This window comes from Strix uralensis, chromosome 2, assembly GCF_047716275.1.
Source record: "Strix uralensis isolate ZFMK-TIS-50842 chromosome 2, bStrUra1, whole genome shotgun sequence".
In the NCBI taxonomy this organism is placed as follows: Eukaryota; Metazoa; Chordata; class Aves; order Strigiformes; family Strigidae; genus Strix; species Strix uralensis.
Window position 1 is genome coordinate 2,501,248 of NC_133973.1, and position 22,564 is coordinate 2,523,811.

The following is a 22,564-nucleotide window of genomic DNA, read 5'->3' on the forward strand; positions in this document are numbered from 1 at the left end:
CTCTGCCCCAAGACATTGCTCTGATTTTGCAATACAAAGGAGAACTGGTCTTTGCACAGAAATCTACCCACAGGCTGTAACTCCAGGATACCTAGAGAGTATTCATCTTACCCTGTGCTTGGCCTCTTCAGTCATAGGTGCTGAACAAGCTCATCCTTTGAGGAGTAAGCAGCACCGGGATCATCCTCCAACTGTGCTTCTGATTCACTATGATAGTCTACCAGCTCATTCTATAAGAACAGATGGATAGAGATGGAAAATACAAGTGTTTTTAGGGGAGATGAGCTGGGAGAAGAGTGATGGTACAAGATGTCCATGCTAGAAAGACAGAACAGAGAGTCAAAAGTGCAACTCAAATGGTATGGGTTGTACAGAACATATCATGTGAGAACAAGAAAAAGGAAGATCTGTCTGGAAACTGTCAAAAGACATAAAAGATACAAAGGGAATAGCAGAGAACATTGAATGATGAGAAAGTAAGACTGAGATAAATCTGGATTTTGGGAGTGGTTGGGGGAAGAAAGCCTAAGCATTGAAAAGATGTCAGCAAATTCAACCAGACTTCACCCAACCAGCACGGGATGGAATGCGCTCCCTAAGAACTGCGGCTAGATAAAAACCATGTTTCCTTTCCTGGCCATTAGCATCTATGTCTAGCAATAACTTGAGAGCAAACCATTTTTGAGGGCTTTGGTCAGCTATTTTTCTTTCCATACCACTACCAACAACCTCCCTCGCATGGCCAGAAAAATATCCAAAGCATGTATTAGAAACTTTGGATTTTCTCACCTCCCGTTAATGATCCGGTTCTGCCGAGGTCAGAGGTGACAGGAAGTCACAGGTATACAGTGAGCTCTGAGAAACAAGCCTGGAAAAGGCAATGAACTTCTCCAGAATAAAACTCTCCGTGGTACATTGAAAAGAAATTGCTGCTGACACTCCGTGGTTGCACTCTTAATAAAGGAGGTCAGGGAGAAGGAAGGCCTGACACTGAGAGATCAGGAACATTCATCACTCTCTACAGCTCCCTGAAAGGACATTGGAGAGAGGTTGGTGCTGGTCTCTTCTCACAGGTGATTAGTGACAGAACGGGAGGGAACGGCTTTAAACTGCAACAGGGGAGGTTCAGACTGGACATGAGGAAAAAATGTTTCCCAGAAAGAGTGGTCAGAGAGTGGAATGGGCTGCCCAGGGAGGGGGTGGAGTCCCCATCCCTGGGTGTGTTTAAGGGCCGTTTGGATGAGCTGTTGGGGGATGTGGTGTAGGGGAGAACTTTGTAGAGATGGGCTGAGGGTTGGACTTGATGATCCCGAGGGTCTTTTCCAACCTGAATGATGCTATGACTCTAAATCCTCCCGTTGCTTTCAGTGTGACTTGTTGCAATGAGTTCCCACACCACTGCAGGAACTGAGCCATACACCTGTGTGAGACACATTAAGTAACGTGTATCAGTAAGCCATGGCCTCTTCCTTTGTCTGAAGAAATACTCCCTCCAAATTGTAGCTAACATCTCCAAAGGGGCGTGGGAGGGAACATCTCGCACTGTGGCAGCCCCACTGCCTCTCTCACATGGGTAGAAATACGATTTCGCACACTCCTCTATCCCTGCACTGGAACCTCTGGTGAAGACGCTCCCAGATCAGTTACAGGTTTTAATTATGAGATGACAGCACCGATGGCTGGCTTTGCTTGAACCGGCATGTGTCACTGAAGCCGATGGGAAATATGTAAGAAAGAGACCCAGTTTAATTAGCCTGAATATTTTACAATGACTATTTTCTACAAGCAAACCCTCCCACATCTTATTCGTCACCTGTCAGGTTGCTGTTCTTATCCACCATGATCTCTCCTTGCCTCTTCGTGTCATAAAAAACCAATGGTGAAAATGACAGACAGATGCAAACAAGATTCTGGTAATTACAGCACTGTGGCTGGTGGTTGTTTGAACATCGTTTTATTTCTTCCAATCAAGCAAGTCCTTGGACTTCACAGCCCTAGAGCTTCAGACAGGGGTGAAGCTGATTATATTATGACATTACAGTGCAGACTGGCAGATCAGACAAAGTGGATTTCACTCAGTAATTAAACTGCAGTATCTTTCGTCTAAAGTCCAGGGCAGGATTAATCGAAAGGTAGCTCTTTATCATTGCGATTAGTGCTGGGATTTGAAGAGTGAGTCCACAGATTTCTGATTTGATAGCTCGTTCTGGGTACCAGCTTATCGGTGGCTGCACATCTGTCTGACTTGTAAAAATAGCATGAGGTCAAGATGTATTTGCCAAGTTGCACCACTTCCTTTATTTTATTTTTAGCTGGAGGAAATTCAGATTGGTTTAAATATTACAGTGTCCTTCATCTTTCTGTGGCAGTAAGAACATGTAACTCTGCCCCATCCTAAACTGCACTGTAGCTATAGGACAGACTCACAATTTTCTCTGTAGCTTTACCTTTATTCTTCAGGATCCAAAAAAAAATCCACCTGATCTTGGGAAACAGAACAATACAAATTTAGAAGGCAATAGCTTTATAGATGCTCTAAAATGGTCTAGCAAACCAAGTTTCAAGCTTTCAAGGAGCTCCTAAGATTTACTTCAGATTTTGGTTTTGTGTCAGCGTTGTATAAAATCCCTGACACCAAATACCAGCTGATGCTTTTTTTTTTTTTTTCTTTAAGTTTCCAGAAAGCTTTCAATGCTCCTGTTTCTCCTCACAACTTTAATAAACACAGAGCTGGGAAAATTTGCTCTGTACAGCCAGACAGTTTCCTTATGCTGCTGGCTGAGGAAACAGCACTCCTGGCACCTGCCCTGCTTTACTCACTGGAGGAGATTATCTACAAGTGGAAGCAAGGCAGGGAAAAGCAATGGATATGTCTCTTACTTTCTTCTGCAAGTAGTCATCATGTTTAGGAAACAGAAACATCAAGGAAATAGAAAGAAAAACACTATTTCTTCCTCCCATCAGCAAAACAGAGTTAGGATCTGACTTCAAATTCCAGAGATATTCTCCACCTAAAATTTGGTGCAGACAATGCCGTTTCTGGCTAGATTCTAGGGGGAATAACCCAGTAAGAATTCCAACTCCCCAAAAGTGCATCGAGGGTGACTTGGCATTTGCCCTTAGGAAGTCATACACATTTTTAGGTTCCTTTCAACAAGTTCTCAAGCCATGGCAATCACAAAACCCAGTGAGCCACAGGCCACTATCTCTAGGTTCCAACTCTTTCCCCAACATAGGCTGATAAAAAAAGAAATGTATTTGTGAAAACTTCACAGAAGTTTTATTTGCAGCTGAACAGGGTTTTTGCAAGACAAATGCTTTTACTGAACATGTTAGAAAATTTTGTGGGAAACTCTCAGCTGAAAATCAAAAGTATTCTCCCTGGAAGTCAATTTATAGCCTCACTCCCCACCCCCCAAAAAAATTCACAATTTACAGCGTTTTGTTTCATCCACAGAACAGTCCTGTGTGTACCGTGTTCTGCATCATTAAAATGTGACTTAGAATAGCTTGGCCCATCTCTACAGCAGGATAATCTCCGAAATGTCCTTTGACATGTTGCCTATAGCAATGTCTCCTCTCATTTGTATGACTCTCTGAGGTAGATTATGAAGATCTAAAGCAGGGGCAATCTCTTAATTTCTACTCAAACATTTACTACAAACAGACCCTAATTCTGTTTGGGGACTGGGGTAGTACTACAATCCAAATAACAAATTAAACAATTCCCTAGGCAAACAAACTATTTTATTTGCAGTTTTATTGTTATTGTTATTTTTGTAATGGAATTTACAGAGAAAAAACCCATTCATAACAAGTCCTGAAAGCTATTTCACAGCTCTCAGAGCCATAGAAGACCCTCGGTTTCATGAAGTCTGATTCCCACATGACAATGAATTTACGATTCCACCCAGTAATTCCTACAGCAATCCTAATGACTAATGTCTGAATGGGCACATACCTTTTACTAACACATACAGTCTTAATCTAAGGAGTTAAACCAGCAGAATATCACAAAATACATTGGAAATTTGTTTTGGTAAGTACTTTCACTGCCCAAACACTTGTAAGTGGGGAGAGAAGAGGAAATATCTGCAAACAGGCAGAGACACAGAAACGTCCTACAGATGAATGATGAATAGTGCGTTTCTTGGTCAACTAATAAAGACACAGATAAGTAATACCAGACAGAGCAGCTTCAGTAATCTTTGTTTAAATGGCTAGCAAAATATATAATAAAATCTCACTGCTATACTTGTTCTTTGTAGAGGTGTGAAGGTGAGAATTTTATTCCTGGTCCTGCTGCTGATACTGTAGATACAGATTCAACTCGCACAGGGATTTAAAAGCTAGTATTCAGACCACTAAATTATTCCTCAGACCAAACTGAAAACAAGATGCAAATGAACTACTGCTGATCCTGCTCGCATGCTGTTTCCCTCCTGCCTTTCACCATTTTCCCCCATTTTTCCTCTGAAAATTCTAACATGTTTTAAAATATTATTAACCAATCTAATAAGTGCCAGCCTTTATATTTTTTCTCATTTCTGAGTCTTTGCATTATGGCTTTGATCATAAATTCAGTTCCTTCCCTCCAATCACAAGAACTAGAAACTTATTTTACAAACAAAACCCAAAGATCTTGACGTTATCTGTTTATCTCAAAAGTAGAATCTTTAAGAAAAACATCAGATATTTTGACACTTTCAGTAAAACTGCAACCACTGCCAGCAAAGCAAAACATTAATCTAGGTGTGCACATCCCTCTGGTCTTTCACATCATGCGTAAACACTGAAATTCCACAAAAAGAGCCTTGTAGTTGTGAGTTGCTCTGGCAAAAAGCTGGATATCGTAACACATCCATGATTTCACAAAGTGGTCAATCAACGAGTGCTTCCTGCTACATAGGAACGAACCCTAAAATGCCAAATCCTGGCTTTGGGGACGCAAATTTCATATTAATATAAACCAGGGCAAGATTTTTCCCGGTGTAAATACAACCAGAATTAACATTATGTTTTACAGGCTTTGTAGAGAACCCCAAGCTTCTTTCACCAACCACCTGGAAAAGGGGAAAATACATGTCTTGCAGGGTGATGTTGCCTTTTGAAATTAAATCACAGCTGAAAGCTTGGTCAAGTCCAGCTAAGAGAGGAAGAGAAATTCTCAGCCATCAATACCAAAAGTGACTGCATATGTTCCCCAAACTCAGAAGATGCTGTCGGCATCCAGTTCCTGGGCCATATGTTAGTCAGATGAACTAAATTGATCCATAAACCCACCCAGGAAGTTATTGTGAGGGCTGAAACTGTGATGCACTGATTAAGAATCTGTTTTTCTCAATTAAAGACATAACCATAATTACTTTCAGTTGAGTCACTCACACTCTCGTAATGCACCCATCCTCAAATGATATTTAACATCGTATACCAAGTATATCAAGCATTCATTCCATTAATAATACTTTGCACTTCTATTCTGCTTTTTATCCCAGGAGCCCAAAGCACTCTGTGATCATGAATTAATCAATGCTACCACCACCTCTTCATCGGAAATAGCTAGCTGGAGTCCACTTGATGACCCTGTATGATAGCTGGAGATGTGATCCTCACTCTTCTTATCTCCTATCCCAAGTCTGAACCAGAAGACAAATCACCAAGTAATAAAACTGAGTGACAGTGGCTTCCCCAAATTCACCAAATACTGAGCACAATCAAAACAAATTTGTCAGGGGAAGCAGAGATCATAAACTTTGCCTTTACCAAGACAGAGCATATGAAAAACAGAAATATCAAAAATGAAAAAAAAAAAAAAAGCAGTACTTAACATTTCCTAAATTAACACCAAGTTTGCCAGGGTAACAGCATCTTATTCCACTGCATGACCATTAGGCAGGTTTACAGTCTCTCCCTCCTGTGCTACGTTTACAGATGACAAATGAGACTGTCCAATGTGGAAGATTAACAAATCAAAAAATAAACAAACTGATCTTGCTAATTTCTATTCTCCGAGCGTGGTTCTAGGTGAAGTTTCATGAAACTAAACCCTTCAGCGCTGATCGTCAACAAAATACAGGTTTCTGCTGAAATTATCTATAAATTGCTTTCTGGAAAAGGTTTAAACAGGACTGGCAATATTCAAAAGGTCCTCAGATCTCACCACCAAAGAAATCTATCCTTTCAAGTCCCTCTAAATAGAGCACAAAATCCTGAAATATTTCACTAAATTTTGATTTGGTTTCTACTTAGGTAAAATACTTACTCAAGTCAACGGGAGCTTTGCTGAAATAAGGGCTGAGAAGAGAGTTTGTAAAAGACATTATTCTTATTTTCATGCTAGAAAATAGCTACAGAAGAATATCAGTGCATGAAATAGAAGAAAAAGGTTCAGACTTCACAGTGTTGCTTCTAATAAGGATTAAGTCTTCAAAAAAAGGACTCAGCAGACCAGACTGATCATGTCTTATTAGTTGACACCTGACATGATATATAACCTTATGCTATCAGCTTAAAAGAAATAATGCCATTAATGATACCTGTAGAATAGGACAAGATCAACACGTGCTATACACTATCTAGAATTATAATCCAACTGTTTAAAATGTATGGTATACACCTTGAGCAACTTCTGATAATACACATTTTTCCTTTGTACTCCAGAATTTAACTAAGTGCAGGTTTGTAATACTTCCTTCTCTTATCCCGCACAGATTTCAGCAACGTGGACATAAATTCCGCTTTTCTTTTTTTTTTTAATATGTATTGCAATTAATACAGAAGTTAAATACAACAATTCAACTTTCAGTATTTTTTTTTCTACGATTAGCAGGCATGAATACACGGCAATCTGGGAACCCAAGTTGTATTCACACCACTCAGCATATGTGCTGAGGGGGCTTTTATACTGTGTCAGGTAAAAGAACAATTGAACTGTATGCTAATTATTCTTAACTGCCCATCACACCCCCAGTATATGGTATACTTAGAATGAGCATTTACAGGTAAAAATCTTGCCCTATGGGCTCATCTAAATTGCCAGAGTATTGCTGATGTAATCAAATCAGCATTAATGATATCAATGATATAATGATATCAGATCTAGATTTGACCTCCCTACTTTATGTGATACCCCATTTTAACAGAGTCAGAAATTAATAACTGCTATAAAAGGATTTATCCTAAAGTACTACATAGGAGGATTATCATCAATAAATCATACACTAGATGTGGTTATAAGTATTTAAAGTTTGGTTTCTAGGGCTCAAAGCATTTGCTTAAACAGAGCTTTCAAGTGCCATTAGAAAAGCTGTAGGGCTTAAGCGATCTGGATACGGCTAGCAGATATGACTTACCACTTCTAAGATACCTGTCTTTTGGGAAAAGCAGCTGAAGGCCAGGAGGTGTCCTGCAGCATCTCACATGGTACCAAATACCTGTGTTTGAGCCCTTATTGTACAGAGAATGCATGTGTATCTTTCCATCTACTCATTGCTTTCAGACCTTCTTATCCTTAGCACAAATGTAAGGCAATCAAATTCCTTCTGTTTCTGGTCAAATACAAAATAAGGTATTAATGAAAAACTCTGCTCACAAAACTCAACTTTATGCCCTCCATGTCTTGGCTGAAGAAATTCATACTCTATCTCTGCAAATTAACCTGGTTGTAACACATGCAAAATTTCCCCTGACTGAGGGAAAATCTGGAATTCTAAGAAAGAACATCACTTTTACATCTCATAAATTCACTGAGCTCAACCCTGACACGAATTCACAAGTCCTGACTGAACAAATTGTGTTGGACTGCATTTCCCCGACTCTTGAATTTTCCTATCAAGATTATGAGATTGGATTTTCCAGACTAGATCTAGAGTCTATGCAAGTCTCTTATAACAGCCAACACAACCCACTGATTTCAAAACTTTGCCCAGATGCTGCGGGATGGTAGTATTTGCTCTTGTTCTCACCTTCCTTCTTCACACACTGTGAAGGCTACTGGGAAGACACACTGATGTGAAAAGACTTCTCTCAAAACCAGAAATACCTCCCTGTAATGCTCACCCAGTGCATTGACAAATTTTCAAAAATATTAATTTGAAAATACAGAGACTTAGTCATATTTATTCAATATCTCACAGAGATGGTAAATACTGTTAGACAGGGGTTTTAAGATAAATAATATCATCTGCTGTCTCATCGTCATCAAGTCCAACACTGGTAGAAGCATTCAAACTGCAGCCTATCTTCTTATGACTCTACAGTTTCTTTTTATTTCACCCATACTTGCTATTTTCACTGGCAGTAGTGGTGCTTTTTGATGGCTGTATTTTCCCCAATATGTCCATTAAGAACAAGACTTTTGGTTTAGAGCACTGAAAGATTTGGTAGTGCAGTGTGCACCCACAAAGGAGACATGGGTTTGGATTGAAAGCAACCTCAGGGACCTCGGTCAGTGGAGCACAGACATATTATAACCACACATTTATTGAAATGGGAGACTCCTCATGCAGAGTGCTACTGTGGAATTCTTGAGTGTTTTTCTTCCAGAGGCAGTATACCGTCTCTGAATTCAACAAGAAATCAAATTAGGGCTCTTGGGTTCCATTTCTGGCCTGCCACTTACCCATGATAAGATATTGGGCAAATCATTTAACATAAATAAGCTTCAGTTTGCGGAGCTGAAATACTGCACGTGGGTGCAGTAAGACTGATGAAAAGTACTATAACGGTATTATTAAAGTGCCTTCTCCCAGATTTTTAAAATTCCTTATCAAAGGATCTCTTAACCCTCCTTGCTGAATTTTAAAGCCTACTCACTTTAAGAATCTCCTTTTCGAAGGACAAAATTTTTCGAACGTCTAACGAGTTCCTCACAGACATTTGTACAAGATTTTAGCATAAGGCTACATATGGTGCCAGTAGACTAAAACAATTTCAGAAATTATTGCCTTCAAGTCCCAGCAAAGAGGAGCATAATATGCTAGGATCTCTTTACATGTTTTTGTCTGACTTTAGCTTATCATTCTGGGTACGTGTGAGAAAAGGCAGCTGTTTCCCTCTCCATCATCTCCGTCCTGCTCCACTCCGTTTCGCTCAACTTGGTCTGTGCTTGGGCTCTGTCAAGCAACTATTGGTTTGTGTAACTTTTTCAAACCAATGAAATTATCTTAAATTCAGTCTTTTAATGCACAAATTAATGTTCACCAAAACCCTGAGGATCAGATGCAGCAGATTAGAAGTACTAAGGGGAGTCAGGCTACATCAATTAATATTTAAGACAGACCAATAATTTCATATACAGCCAAATTTAGCAATAGTGTAAGGTACTCATGCTGAGACTAACCGACATATTCACTCTGCTAATCTTTACTCATAGTATATGTGAAACTAAAAAGAGCTCATAAAATGTAAATGCAAACCATTTAGGAGCTAATAAGAAGTCTCATCGTTATAATTATGCACCGAGTAAGAGAAGTCCATCTTCTCATAACCTGCAAAGCTGCATAGCGTTCCCATTTTACACGGAGAAACGGAAAAGCGAAGACTAACATTTCTAGGACAACTCCCTAATTTTGGTTATTTAGCTTGAGGCACCACGCACAGAATAATCTCAGGTAACTTTTAAAGTGCTTACAGTCATCATCCAGACTTCCTTTATAATCTACGAACAGAAGCGAGCCCTTATACGAGGGCCTATTTCAGATGCTTTTCCTTGTGACAGGCTGACAGGTGACAGACACCTCTAAGTGCCTAATATGCTCCAACTGACTGCAAAGGGATCCAAATGAGGATGGAGGTACTTGCATCATATGCACCATATGCAACAAATGCCAGCGAGAAGCTCCTTTGACCCTGGTTTTCAGGAGCTCTGAGCATTTCTGGCACCTAATGAAATCCATAAAAGCTACAAGTACTTAGCCCTTCCTTGAACCAAAGATGCATAAAAAGGAGCTTTCCAGAATTAAAGCACAATAATTGGGAGATCATGTTGTGAATTCATTAAGAGTTTGTTAATTCAAGACATTAACATCATAAGCACAGGGTAGGAGCCTTAGCGCTCCTGCAGTCTTTGTTTTTTTAAGATGATGTCATCTCTCCAGTTCCAAGTAATACAATGTTCAGACTGACCCTGAGGAAGTCTAGTATAGGATGCTCCACTAGAGACACCATCACTTCAATCACAATCGGACCTCTGGTGCTACCCCTACCAGGAAAACTTCCCGATTAGCTCTTCTGTTGTGATAGCACGCACTGTGCCTATTTTAGAGCAAGAGCACTCTTCAGCAAATAGGACTGTCACCAAGGGGCTTTCTACAGCTTTTGTGGAAGGTGTGCAGTTGCCTGTCTTGCTCCTCGCAAGTATTCCTTTTCCTCCTTTCCCCTGCAGTGAAAAAAGAAATCTGATTTTCACAGATGGAAAATTAAGTATTGCCAGGATGGTCAATATACCCAACAGCCATTCAAACTGGTCTGATAAACGAAAGCATTTAAATAGTTGCAACCAAAATAAGCGACAGAAGGTGGGAAAAGAAATGCATAATTATGTCAGCTACTAGGGTACTGTTTATGTTTTATCAATTGGAGCATCACAAAGTACACAGAACACACTACTAGCATTTTTGCATGCCTTAATATCTACATACTAAATCACAGGTATGTGTGCTACACGAAATTTAGAAAGAGTATAAATTAGCTTAGTTTCTCCAACTGATGCGTCAGTGCTGCCAATTGGTCATTCAAACCCCACTGCCAGGAAGATTGCTCAAAAATATATAAAATGGTCAATCCCAATCATGATGCAATGTGAACACTCTGAATTGACTCCATTCCTTATGTGATGTCTCCATGTTTGCAAGTGGTGCATGTTAGAAATACCCGAGATGAGGTAAACAAGATTACATAAATTGACAGAATCATCTTTCTCTTTCACACGGTCACCCTGACCTCCAAGGGCCCAAGTAGCAAAGAAAAGGCCACAAAGAAGTAGTGGAGGGAAGGTCTTCATGGCTGTCCTTTCTTTCCCCTTCACTAAGTGACTTTTCAGGGACTTTCCTGCATGTTAAGCATCTTTTTTGCATCGCTTAATATTGTTATTAATAATTCATATTTTTGTCTTTCTCCTCTCACTCTGACAACTTTTATTTTTAATCAATGGGCATGTGTCAAATTGCTTTTTTATTTATTTATAATGTAAGCTGACAAAAGAATGGGATATGTGGTGTAAAGCTGAGAGTGTTTCTTTCCTACAGCTGATATCCTCAGTAATAACTGTATGTCTTGTTCTAATCAGTAGGGTCCAAAAAACTAATTTTGCCACAAATAATGGAGGACATATTCAGCAAATGTGTACAGCTGGATGTCTCTCCTCTGTCCCCATGTTCATGCACTGAAATAAAAGTTGAAGATGTAGATTTATTGGTAGGCACGCACATTGTCTTTGAGAAAGAAAAGGAGTAGAGTGCACAAAGGTGTTAATAACAACGTACCAAATACTGACGCATTTGTTCAGACAAATGTATTACTCGGATCCCCTAATAGATCAACAATTCTCACAAGCTGTTTACAGCAGAAACCTGTATCACTCTCTTCAGCTAACAAAACGCAAACAGAATCACACTCAGACTAGAGAGGAATTCGGCAGCACACCACCTGCTTCATCCGGCAGCCCACCTTGTCTCATAACACGTGGGAAAAATGCATTGTGAGGCACCTTGCCTCATAAAGCTGGGAAAACAATTAAACATTTCCTCACTGAACATGTGAAAAATAAGCTGTTGATTACAATTGGCTTCCACATGACATACTTGGGATTTGACTCTTACACCCCTTTCACACACACATATTTTACTTTGACTGCTACTTGAGACCTCCTTTAGTTACTTTCCGGAATTATTTTTGTCAAATAGTAAAACCATCACATAGCTCCAGCTGAATGAGATTCAATGTTGTGACTGTCTTGGTGTGTCCCAAGGCAGGAGGCAGCCCTGTCTGGACTGTGGGAATGGTTTGGTGGAGCTTAGGACTGTATTCCGCAGTAATGTTTGCCTGCTCAACAGGATGTTGTCATACAGGGTGTAGTCATTGTGAAATAAAATAAAGCACAAAGCTATGAAAAAAAAGGATTAGACACTTTTTTTTTTTTGGATAACAAGGATACTGTGCCATGCAACCTCTAATTCAAAGGAAGGCATAGACTGAGGTTGTCTACTTAGACTCCTTCTGCCTGAAAAGCTCCTACTTCCCATTTTCCTATAGTCACCGCCACATGTTGAGCGCTCAGTGGGGACGTGTTTGAACCTTTTATTTCAAAGCCTAATGAGAGGGTTGGTGCAATAAATTAATATCTCTTTACATCATGTGCCAAGCACAATGTAGTATCAGCAGATACTAGGTCCAGCAGAGTTACCTGTCACAGATCTGAAAGCCAACCAAGTGACACAGGACATCAACAGTCTCAAAGCAACCATATGGGCTGGCCAGTGAATTTGAGAAGGTACGTCAAAGAAAGGAAGGTAGAGGATTGTGTTATTAGAGCATTACATGTCATTAGAGCTATGGTTTGGGGGAAGGAAGAATTTACTTTGATTTTCAGAATAAACTGCCATAGTCTACACATATACATTTGCTTTTATTTTCAAGTTAGCTGGTATTTCATTCTGTTTTAATTAATCCACCATGGAAGGAAGAATAAAAATTGAAGCCTTTTCTTTGATGTTATCCTAGCCTTAATGCTTTCTTTCAATGCTTTCACCACCACACACATCATGCTGAGAATAAGCATGGCATTCAGAATGAGGATTGTCCCTCCCGATTTACAATTCAGGGATACAAAGAATGCAAATGTCTATTTCTTATGAGTAAAGACCAGTTGGTAGCCAGATCTCCTCCATCTTAAGCCTGCTTTTGATACAGTTATTAGAGATTCCAGACTCCAATATGGTCATAATGGAAATGGACAGTTCACATATTTCTGTCATGAATACCACCAGTGAGTTCCCCCTCATCTACAAAATAAGGGACCATTCAGGTTTTGAGTACCAGAGGAAACTATGGCCATTTAACATACTTTGAACAACAGAAATACAGTAAAACCAGGGTAACTCTTAGGTATCATAACTAACCCCACCACATAACCAGGGGTCAGGCACATATGGCATCTAGACAACCTGAGAACTGGAGAACATTGCCCTTGCCCAGGGAGAGGAACTAAGCAGTCCAAAAGTTGTGACACTGCTGGGGAATTAGTCTGTGGTTTCTGACCTCAGAAGTCTACAGAGTGCTCTCCTCACCTACCTTCCTCTCCCAGAAGAACCTCACAGAATTAGCTTTTTATTTCTCTTTGTGTTACCAGTTAGGAATGGCATAAACAAGTAGAAACAGAGAAGCGTTCTTGTCTAGTATACGCAACAACTTTATGCATTTAAAAAGGCTGGAGGAAAACCCTTTGGATGCACAGATGAGCTAGGCTGCAAGACAATTAAAAAACGAAGCAATTTTGAAATAAGGCTAGTGTGCTGGAAAGCACCACCTCTCCCTGGATAGGAAATAATGCCTATTTCTGTTCATTGTCTTCCCTATCTGATTCAGGAACACAAAAGCAAAGGTGGGTATTCAGTTGTGTTGGGGTTTTTTTTGTTTGTTTGGGTTTTTTCATATGGACCTGGTTTTATTCAGGGGTGAGATATTCACAATATGCAGTACTGGTCTATTTCATCTTAAGTGTATGATAAACCCCACACCGACTTCACAGAATCATCTCGGTTGGAAAAGACCTTGAAGATCCTCCAGTCCAACCATTGACCTAAAACTGACAGTTCCCAACTCCACCAGATCCCTCAGCGCTGGGTCAACCCGACTCTTCAACCCCTCCAGGGATGGGGACTCCGTGGACATAATATAAAGTCACTGCTGACTTTGAGAAGCTTACCCTAAAAAAAAAAACCCCAAAATATAATAATTTAGTGTCAGCATGTATCTGAAGCTTACAGGTGGTCTTGTCTTTTCTCACCATAGATTTTTCATTTCCTACCAGCTGAAGCTTCTACTTTTTTTCTTCTTTTATAATATGCTTGACTAACAGATGTAGTTACATACCAAACTGATATAAAGGTACAGAAGTCTAATGGAGGAAAGCGATTGCCACAGATATTACAGTTACAATTCAATGCATACTGGTACATACATATTCGTATAATTACAATCTGCCAGTAACATGACATGAATGCGGTTCAAAAATGTTGCTTGGTATGTGTTCAGTCTAAAATCTACTGGAGATCAAAAAAAAAAAGGCAGGCTTGCCTTAGCGGAGAAGTGAGACTACCTAGGATTACTGATTTGATGACTTGGGTTTTGGGATGAATCAAAACAATTCGATCATCTGAGGTAACACACAGCCTGCAAGAACAGAAATCATGCAGTGTGACATGTGTGTGCTTCCAAGGACTATGGACCTCCTGATTTAAACAGCGAGGAAAAGGTCAGGGCATCTGTTTTTTCTTCCTCAATTGCCACTTTATTTGCTGTGTAGCCTGCTTTGCTTTTTTGTGTCCCAATTTCCAAATCCTTAAATAGGAAATGTTAATTGTACACAACACCAACACCCTCAGATGGTGTGGTGTATTTGGATCAAGTTCTTTTGCCATCGACTGAAGAGGTGTGCCACCTGGGGATTAGGTATTGTTTACAAGAAAAAATTAGGTTTTCATCTAAAAAATAATGCTACTACTGCTGATGTGAAAACAAAAGTAGTTTATCTTTTCACATAGTCACTTTTCAAAGTATTTCTTTCTACTCTACAAGCACGCCTTATGCAGTATATGCATTTTGAAATTAAGTACACTAAGAGGTAAGTCTTCTGATTATATTTATACCATGAGCCAAATTTAATCCTGCCTTATACACTGGGTAGACACTTTGACCTTCAAGAGATGCCAATCAAGACAGAATTTATCTCAGTACCTTACTCTGCCAAAGTTTTCCACAGTCTTGCTCATGTGTTTTACAGTAATACTTTCTTTTTCCCTGTTCATTAACTATTAAAATAAAATATTCACATGACAGATTTTTGCCTCAGTTTTCCCACAGCAATCATATTTCCTCACCCAAGAGGATGTCAGGAAGCTTCATTAATTGTTTCTGAAACATTTACAACTTTTCATGGAAAAGGTAAAGCATCTGTCTCCTAAAGGAGAAAAATCATTTCCAAATGGATGAAGTATCTCAGCTCCCTTCTGAAGCACACATGTATTTTTATTCTTCTCTCAGAGATGAAGAATTTGAGACACAGACATTATCATCAGTTTGTCGAGTTCACACGTATTATCTAAAGACCAGAACTTGTGTCTTTTTCCCTTCAGTTCCAGTCTTTCATCTCAAAGCAATGTTTCTTTGTTAAAATACCTCTGGATATGGTGATGGACAAGAGGGTATCTGAATTGAGCAGGTCATTTCACAAGTAACAGCATTAGTGTGAGGCCTGGCTTCTTTGGATTTGGGTTCTAGGACATCCCAGCCACGCTATCCCCAGCCTCCCCAGCTATGACTGCCCTTTCCCACTCTGCCACTTTTTCCTCTCACACTCTTTTGCTCTTCCCTCTGGCCAGCGCTCACAGGACCTCCAGCTCCCACCTCCACACTGTGCGACCAGGCACCCAGAAGTGCTCAGGAGCAAGAAGCATGGGTGCTAACCACCAGACCAGTCTGGGAGAGCTGACAGGACAACCCCTGTGTGCCTCTCTGGAGTGCACAGTGCAGGCTCCCTTGCAGGGCAGGAGTAATTTCTGCCTCTGCCTCAATTCTGTAGGAATTCAGTCTCCTTGCAGCCTCCACCCTTCTGCCAAACTTGTCTAAAACCAGATAGTTTCAAGCTAGCAAGAGAGGAGGAGAGTGGTCTCCTAGAAATGAGGCATCTTCTCATACCAGTAACTTATCAGTGTGAGCACCCTGTCACCTTTACTTGTATTTTTCTGGATTCATGGACTGTTATCCAGAGTCATTGCAGGCCACGATGGTTAGACCATATGAAATATAAAGCCCACTTACAGTACAAAGACATCACCAGCTGGCAGCAGCTCACTTGAGCTAATCTTACATGAGAGCTGCTTTCTTGGTTGTTTCTGTTTCGGGTTGGGTTTTTTTTTTTTTTTTTTTTAACTTTTTAGAATTTCTTTTAAAAGCTGAATTGGAGGAATAGAAATTTCAAGAAACCCTGTAAGATTTCTAAAGAAAAAAATCTGAGGTAGAAGCATCAGCAGTTTATGCAAATAGAAACATGCTAAAGAAAAAAAAACCCTTGAACTTCAAAACACCACCACAGATGTCCACCACTTAATTTAAAGACTGTATTATCACTTTCCAGAGGGGGCATTTCTTTTCCTTCTTCACACTAGGTTAAACCATTAATATCAAAATAATAGGTTAGGAATGAGCTCCACAGGTACGCACCGAAAAAGTTCTCTGCTGCAAACTGAAAAACGGGGACTGATGCTCAGAAGAGATTAGGGACATCTCAGCAGCAGGGAAAGAAAAAGCATGTCAGAAAGCTGTCTTCAGGATAAGAAGCCACAGGCACTTTGGGGAGGATATTGAGCCACTGTTTGCTGAGAACTTGAAATAACATACTAAGGCTCTGCAATGATCAACTCCAATGAACATATCCAGGCTGAGATCCTCTGAAGGAGTGATCAGCACCAAGTAAGACTTGAAAGCAAGGTGTCATCATGAGTACTATTCTGCCTTCACATGTATGTCCCATCTCCTATGTGCAAACCAGATGAGCTCCATGCAAAATAAAGAATTCTTGGGTTTCACTTGTTCAGGCCTTGACTCCCTCATCCGATTCCAGCCCTGCAGTCACTCACTGCAGCACAGCAGCACCTGCGCAGGGGAGGGCTTTAGCTTCTCCCCCATCCTGCCATCTCTTGTGCCAGGCACAGCGCACCCATTGCCCAGGGCTGGGCAGGAGCCAAGGCCCCGTACTGCAGTACAGCTGAGCTGCCTCCATATTCAAAGTCCCCACAGAAGGAACACACGCTGTATTGGCCTAAAACCGCGGCTCCTCTGCTGCCCTGGGGCTGGTCACATGCGGACTCCTTGGCTATTCTGGCTCACGACCTAAATAATGTACATTCTCCTACCCCCTCTGCAATGTGACCCTGATGCACAGCTCTCACGTGCCGGGCCCGAAAGCAAACAGTCCATTTGGGGAGCCTTGGATTTATTTCAAAATAGATGATGTCCTTTTCCAAAAGAAACAGGAACATAAAAGCCTTTGTAATGGAAACAGGGAGACATGGGTTTCAGACTGATCAAGCTAAAGCAGTCTTCAAGGCAATCTTTTGTCACAAACGAGCAATATTTTCACTCCCCGCTCCACAGCAGACCCCTGTGATATATTTTATTTCCTTTGCAACTGGCATCAACTTATTTTCCAAAGTCAAATACATCTACCTTCCTTGCTTCTCTCTCTTGGGACTCTTTGAAAGAGAAGGAAAACATCAAGACTAGACTGTGTTGTGGGATTAAACATGTCAGGAGAGAAACAACAGAGAACACAATTATAGGCATGATACATAATACAAAATAAATTGGGGAAAGAGTGAGAAAAAGAAAAAGCATAGCCAAATCACCTGAGCTGTAGCTGCAGAGAGCATAAATCCCCCTATAATTTGCCCAATCACAATCGCTTGGTTTCGGATTCTGCTGTACTCCGCTTCACCACTGTCTATCATTCACACACATAAAACCAATGCTGCCTTGAGCTACACTGCTTGATCATAAAAAGCCTTCCTACCCCCAAACCTGGTCTCCTGTCAGCACATAAATCTTAGGTAAATCTGCCACGCAGTAGCACCTCCTCACAGCACTTAAGAGATTCTGTGCCCAACTACCTTTTATCCATTTTCTGAGGACTGACTCACACCACGTCCTTTACTTCTTCTAAGAGGACTGGCTAATTTGCCCTTCGTAGAACCATCCATTTTGTCTGATTTCCACTCTTCTTGGAATTTCATGAGGTCACATCAATTCCGTGTCACAGGAGAGTATGCCAACTGGTGTGAGGGGGAAAATCATCACGGAAAGAACAAATATCTTCCTAAAAGGATGCTATCGCTGCCTTACATCTATCTACATTTCAGATGTCATCACAGTTTTGGATGGCAGCTCTCAAGCTGTCTCTGACATCTCCCTATGTGGATGTGTTTGTGGCATTTCTCTGTGTTTCCTGCATCATTTATACAATATTCTGAGTACAATCCTAAATGTATCTATTCTTTTGCTCCCCTTCTGAGCTCCTGCCCTGGTATACTGAAACCTCCACACTAACCACCTTTCACATCCAAGGTCAAAGAAGCTCTCTGGAACTGCTGTTGGTTTGAATTTTCTACTGCTTCACAGTGAAGGGATTGTACCGTAACCTGAACGATGCTTTAAATATGCAGAAAAGAAATAACACCTTTATAATGAAAAGGTGAGCCTTCTAGTGAGAGAGGTCACATTCTAGTAGTAATGTGCGAAGAAATGCTAAAGCCTCATTACTACTCACAGCTATAGAGAGAGCTCCTTCAGTTCAGCTGATAATTGCGTGGAACCGAAGGACCAGGACCACTAAGGCAATTTGTCTCAAAATAGGAACAGGAGAGCAATCTTTCCTCTAATGGTATCACATATTCACAGTTGGCCACAGTATCCTCCCAGCTTAACTCTCCATCAAGACCCCATCTTTTAAACAAAAGCAGAAAAAAAATCTCCCCATTACTTTCTTTTCTCTCAACTGCTCAAAAAGTTTTCCATCCTATTCATCTTTTTCATTTTAACTTTTCAAAATGTTTTATAGCTCCTATGACTTGTTTTTCCAATTTTTATAAACTTTGTTCCAACCTGATGACTAATGGAAAACTGTTTTTACGGAAAAATTGAGAGTATGATGTATCAGATTCCATAACTCCTAGAAAAACTTTTGCATAAGATTATTGATCTATAATACCGTCTTATTCCTGTACTCATCAATTTTAAAATGTGATTATGGTTATTATGAATTTGTTTTCTAATACACTGAAACACTTTCCTTGCAATCTAGAATTTAAAGACTTTAATATTTAATGCTTGGGCAGTTAAGAGTCATGTTCATCATTTGCCCTTTCCTAATTTCTCACTACTAGCTAAAATCCTGATTAGTTATCCTCTTGGTTTCCTTTAGCTTTATTTTGCCCCTGAAATAGAAAAGCCTGTTCTCCAGTACTCAAACTAGAAGGCTAGAAGTTAGGGTCTCTGTTTTTTCTACCTTCAGCAATGCAAGATAGTAATTTTGTTGCCTTGTATACATCACTTGCTTCTGCAAGGATAACTCTTCTGACCGCCTGCGAGTTACACGACTTCATAGTCCTCTGGTATCCCAAGATCAAATGTGCTTAAGAGCAGCTATGACAATGAAGAGCTTCCAGCCCTGCACCACGGCCCTGATTCAGTAAGCACACACCAGGGATTTCAGTTGAACGGCTCAAGCTTAAGATCACAAAATTAAGGCCTAATGACTTTATTAATAATGAAGCATTTATATTCTCCAATCGTTTTCCTTCTGAATGGGGATTTATGGTAGGGTGAACAAAACCCCGAGTAAATTGCATCTGAAGTTATCAATAGCTCACAGAAGCCAGGCTCTAACAAAACATAAAGAACTGAAAAAGTGAAGACATAGCTCCTTAACTATTGGAAGACTGGCTACATACTTTGACTACCCCATATTAAACCTGTAAGATGGGACACACGCAACTAGAAAGAGGTAATGGTATGATTTTTCTTTCTTTGCTAATGACCTACATGTGTTGTTTTGCTTGAGGGATTCAGCAATTTACTCTACACATTTCAGAAACATGTTTTGAGTTGCCTCAGTAACTAGTGTTTCAACAGTAATACACTTTTCCTTCCTTAACTCTTCCCATACAGGGTTCACAATGATCTGTAGAAGGATACAATAGTTATTCCTCCAATACTGTCTGCTTTTGTGTGGAAAACAGACATAAAAAGAGTTTTGCAAATTACTCAACTAGTCAACAGCCATAACTGGTCTCCACCTTCCAGCTCTCTGTTTAGCCATGAAGCTTGTGTTGTTCTTCGCAATGGATGGCTACTTTCACCATACGAATGCTGTCCCTGCATTACCTACCATAAATACAATTTAAAAATATATGTCTTTGGACCCTTAAAGTCCATCTTTTCATTCTTTCTCTTTTTTTTTTTTTTTTTTTTTTTTTCTGGTTTGTCTGAGATTTCTTTGCATTGCAGAATCTGAATAGGGAGCTGCACCTGTTAGCTCTGCGATACCTCAGGGCTCTCTAGACAACCATCTGCTTTTCAAAATCTATTTGTTATCTCTTGGGCAACCAAGAAGGCATAAAGTAGTTTTATCACCTTAATGCTGAAAGTGATCATTTACAGTAGAAAAATATACCAGGCCAGTCAGAATTTTTACTAAGGAAGCAAGAAGGAAAATTCCTGGTGGAAGGCAGGGAGGGGCAAGAAGAGGAGGCAAAAGAAGGGAGAAGGGGGATGAAGTGAGAGGAAAGGAATGGGAATAAAAACTCACTTACTTCCAGCAAAAGTCAACTCAATATTCTCTACTTGGACCTGGGGACTTCCTATTTCATATTTCTATAACATGCCTCTATATATCTGCAGAAATAAAAAGATAAAATTTGACAATCTGAACCGAAAAAAGCTTTTTCCAGACATCTTAATGTGACTTCTGGTCTTGAATTAGTGCCTGAAACATGCATCTTTTAAAAGAATGAAGTATCGTAGTGCCACCCAAGGAACAGTCCCGGGCTTTGCCTGTTTTTTCCAGTAAGAGTAGACCAATGACTGATTCATACTTCCACTATATCACAATTGTGCTTTTGTTTGGCACCCTCTCATCTCTTGCAAGTCACTTGCAGATGGTCTAGAAGCCACAGAACAAGCTGTACTTCCTTTCCATGTCAGCCATCCCAATCTTATGGAATCCTTCCAGTTTGCTGCACACAAGGTACAAGGATCCTTCTCCACAGATCTTTCTTTTGACTTTGAAAAAAAACTTTCCATAGGATTCTATAGTTAGCCCTTCCTATTACCGGGAATAATTTGCACTGCTTCCATCTCTCAATGCATGGTAAGGTCACGGAACCCAACTCAGGAAAAGGAAACCGAGGGATTTGGTGGGGTTGTTCAGTGCCTCACACAGACGGGGGGTCCAAAGGAAGTACTTCTGAGAATCCTATAATGCGGTTACATAAGTTGGTGTTATGCCATCAAGTTGGATTTTGCAGTCAACCCTGATCACCCTGTCTCAAAGAGGATAGAGAAGAAACAAAAGGGTTCAGAGAGTTAAAAAGACTCATTAAAGCCCTCAAGAGCTTTCCCTATGCGAAAAGTTTAGAAAGCTTCAAACTGACAGAGAAAATGAAAAAGACTGAACATAGTGGAAATGATATAAATGTAACTGCACAGAGAAAATAAAATAAATCTGACCTCCCAAGAAAAGAGGGGACAGTCATTAAAACTAAAAGGCAGAACATTAAAACCAATAAAAGGATTATTATTTTTCATCCACATACTATATAATTAACTTGCAGTACTCTGTACCCATGACATCAGAAGGGCCAAGATTTTATGAGTTTAAAAAGGACTAATTATTGCCATAATAATAATAACAATAATAAAACCCATTATAATAATGATAAATATAATCACAGAAATAATTAGCATAATACTGAATAAAAAGAATATCCACAATTATGGTACAATAAAGTATGAGGACAGAAAACTGCCGATGTTTAAAGACATAAGCCAACTTCAATTCGATACCTATTAAGGAGAAACTACCCCTGTGGGAAAGGTTAAATCACCATTATTCTTTATGGGAAACTTAGCATTTTTTTCTGAAGGACCTAATACTGGGTTCTGTGATGCTTACAGTGTGGCTTTCTAGAGGGGTATCTGCAATGCATATACGTCCCATCAATCAAGCGTTCAGCTTGGATATCCCACCTGACCAGGGTCTGTACAACCAAAATAAAATCCCTGTAAAATCAAAGGAATATTTCTGCTCTTCAGGAGTAAGTGCTATTTGCATTTACTTGTGAAAAGTGAGATCGCCTTGGCCATTCGTTTTAATACACATGATGAAATGGGGAGCAGAAATGAAGAACAACATTTTGTAGTTTGACAAAAAATAGCAACGTTACTGTATTTGTTGTTTAAGAGGTGAATAAGAGTTGTATTTAAGGCAAAGTACTCTTAACCACCTATACATTTCCACACCCTCACGGATCTTTTTATTATTAGAAAATGAATTTTGCATGTGGAATATACAAAAATCAAATCCCCTGTGAATTCAAGCCAATTCATGGAGAGCCAAAAGAGCCTCCTTTCTTATGGATTTCTGTCCACGTTGGTGTGTAATGTTGGGCAAAACTGTGAGGCAGCCTCAGCGGGGTCATTAAAAGAGCTTCTTCCTTTTAAACAGCTGCCTGCTTCCACAAAACGTGGAAGCTTAGCTATCTTGGAGACTTTCATCCAGCAAACTTGGCTG

At 40.0% G+C, this 22,564-nt stretch overlaps 1 protein-coding gene across 12 annotated transcripts in view; it reads right to left on the reverse strand.

Annotated features, from left to right (window-relative positions):
- Positions 1–22,564, reverse strand: part of ZBTB20 (zinc finger and BTB domain containing 20) — a 492,314-nt gene that overhangs the window by 271,295 nt on the left and 198,455 nt on the right. The window contains exon 1 of one of the 12 annotated variants that reach the window (XM_074852933.1): positions 20,586–21,595. The exons of the other annotated variants lie outside the window; for them this stretch is intronic. The gene's annotated coding sequence lies outside the window, so the exon portion shown is untranslated. Of the gene's footprint in view, positions 1–20,585; positions 21,596–22,564 lie in introns of those variants that run through there. 12 annotated transcript variants of the gene reach the window in all.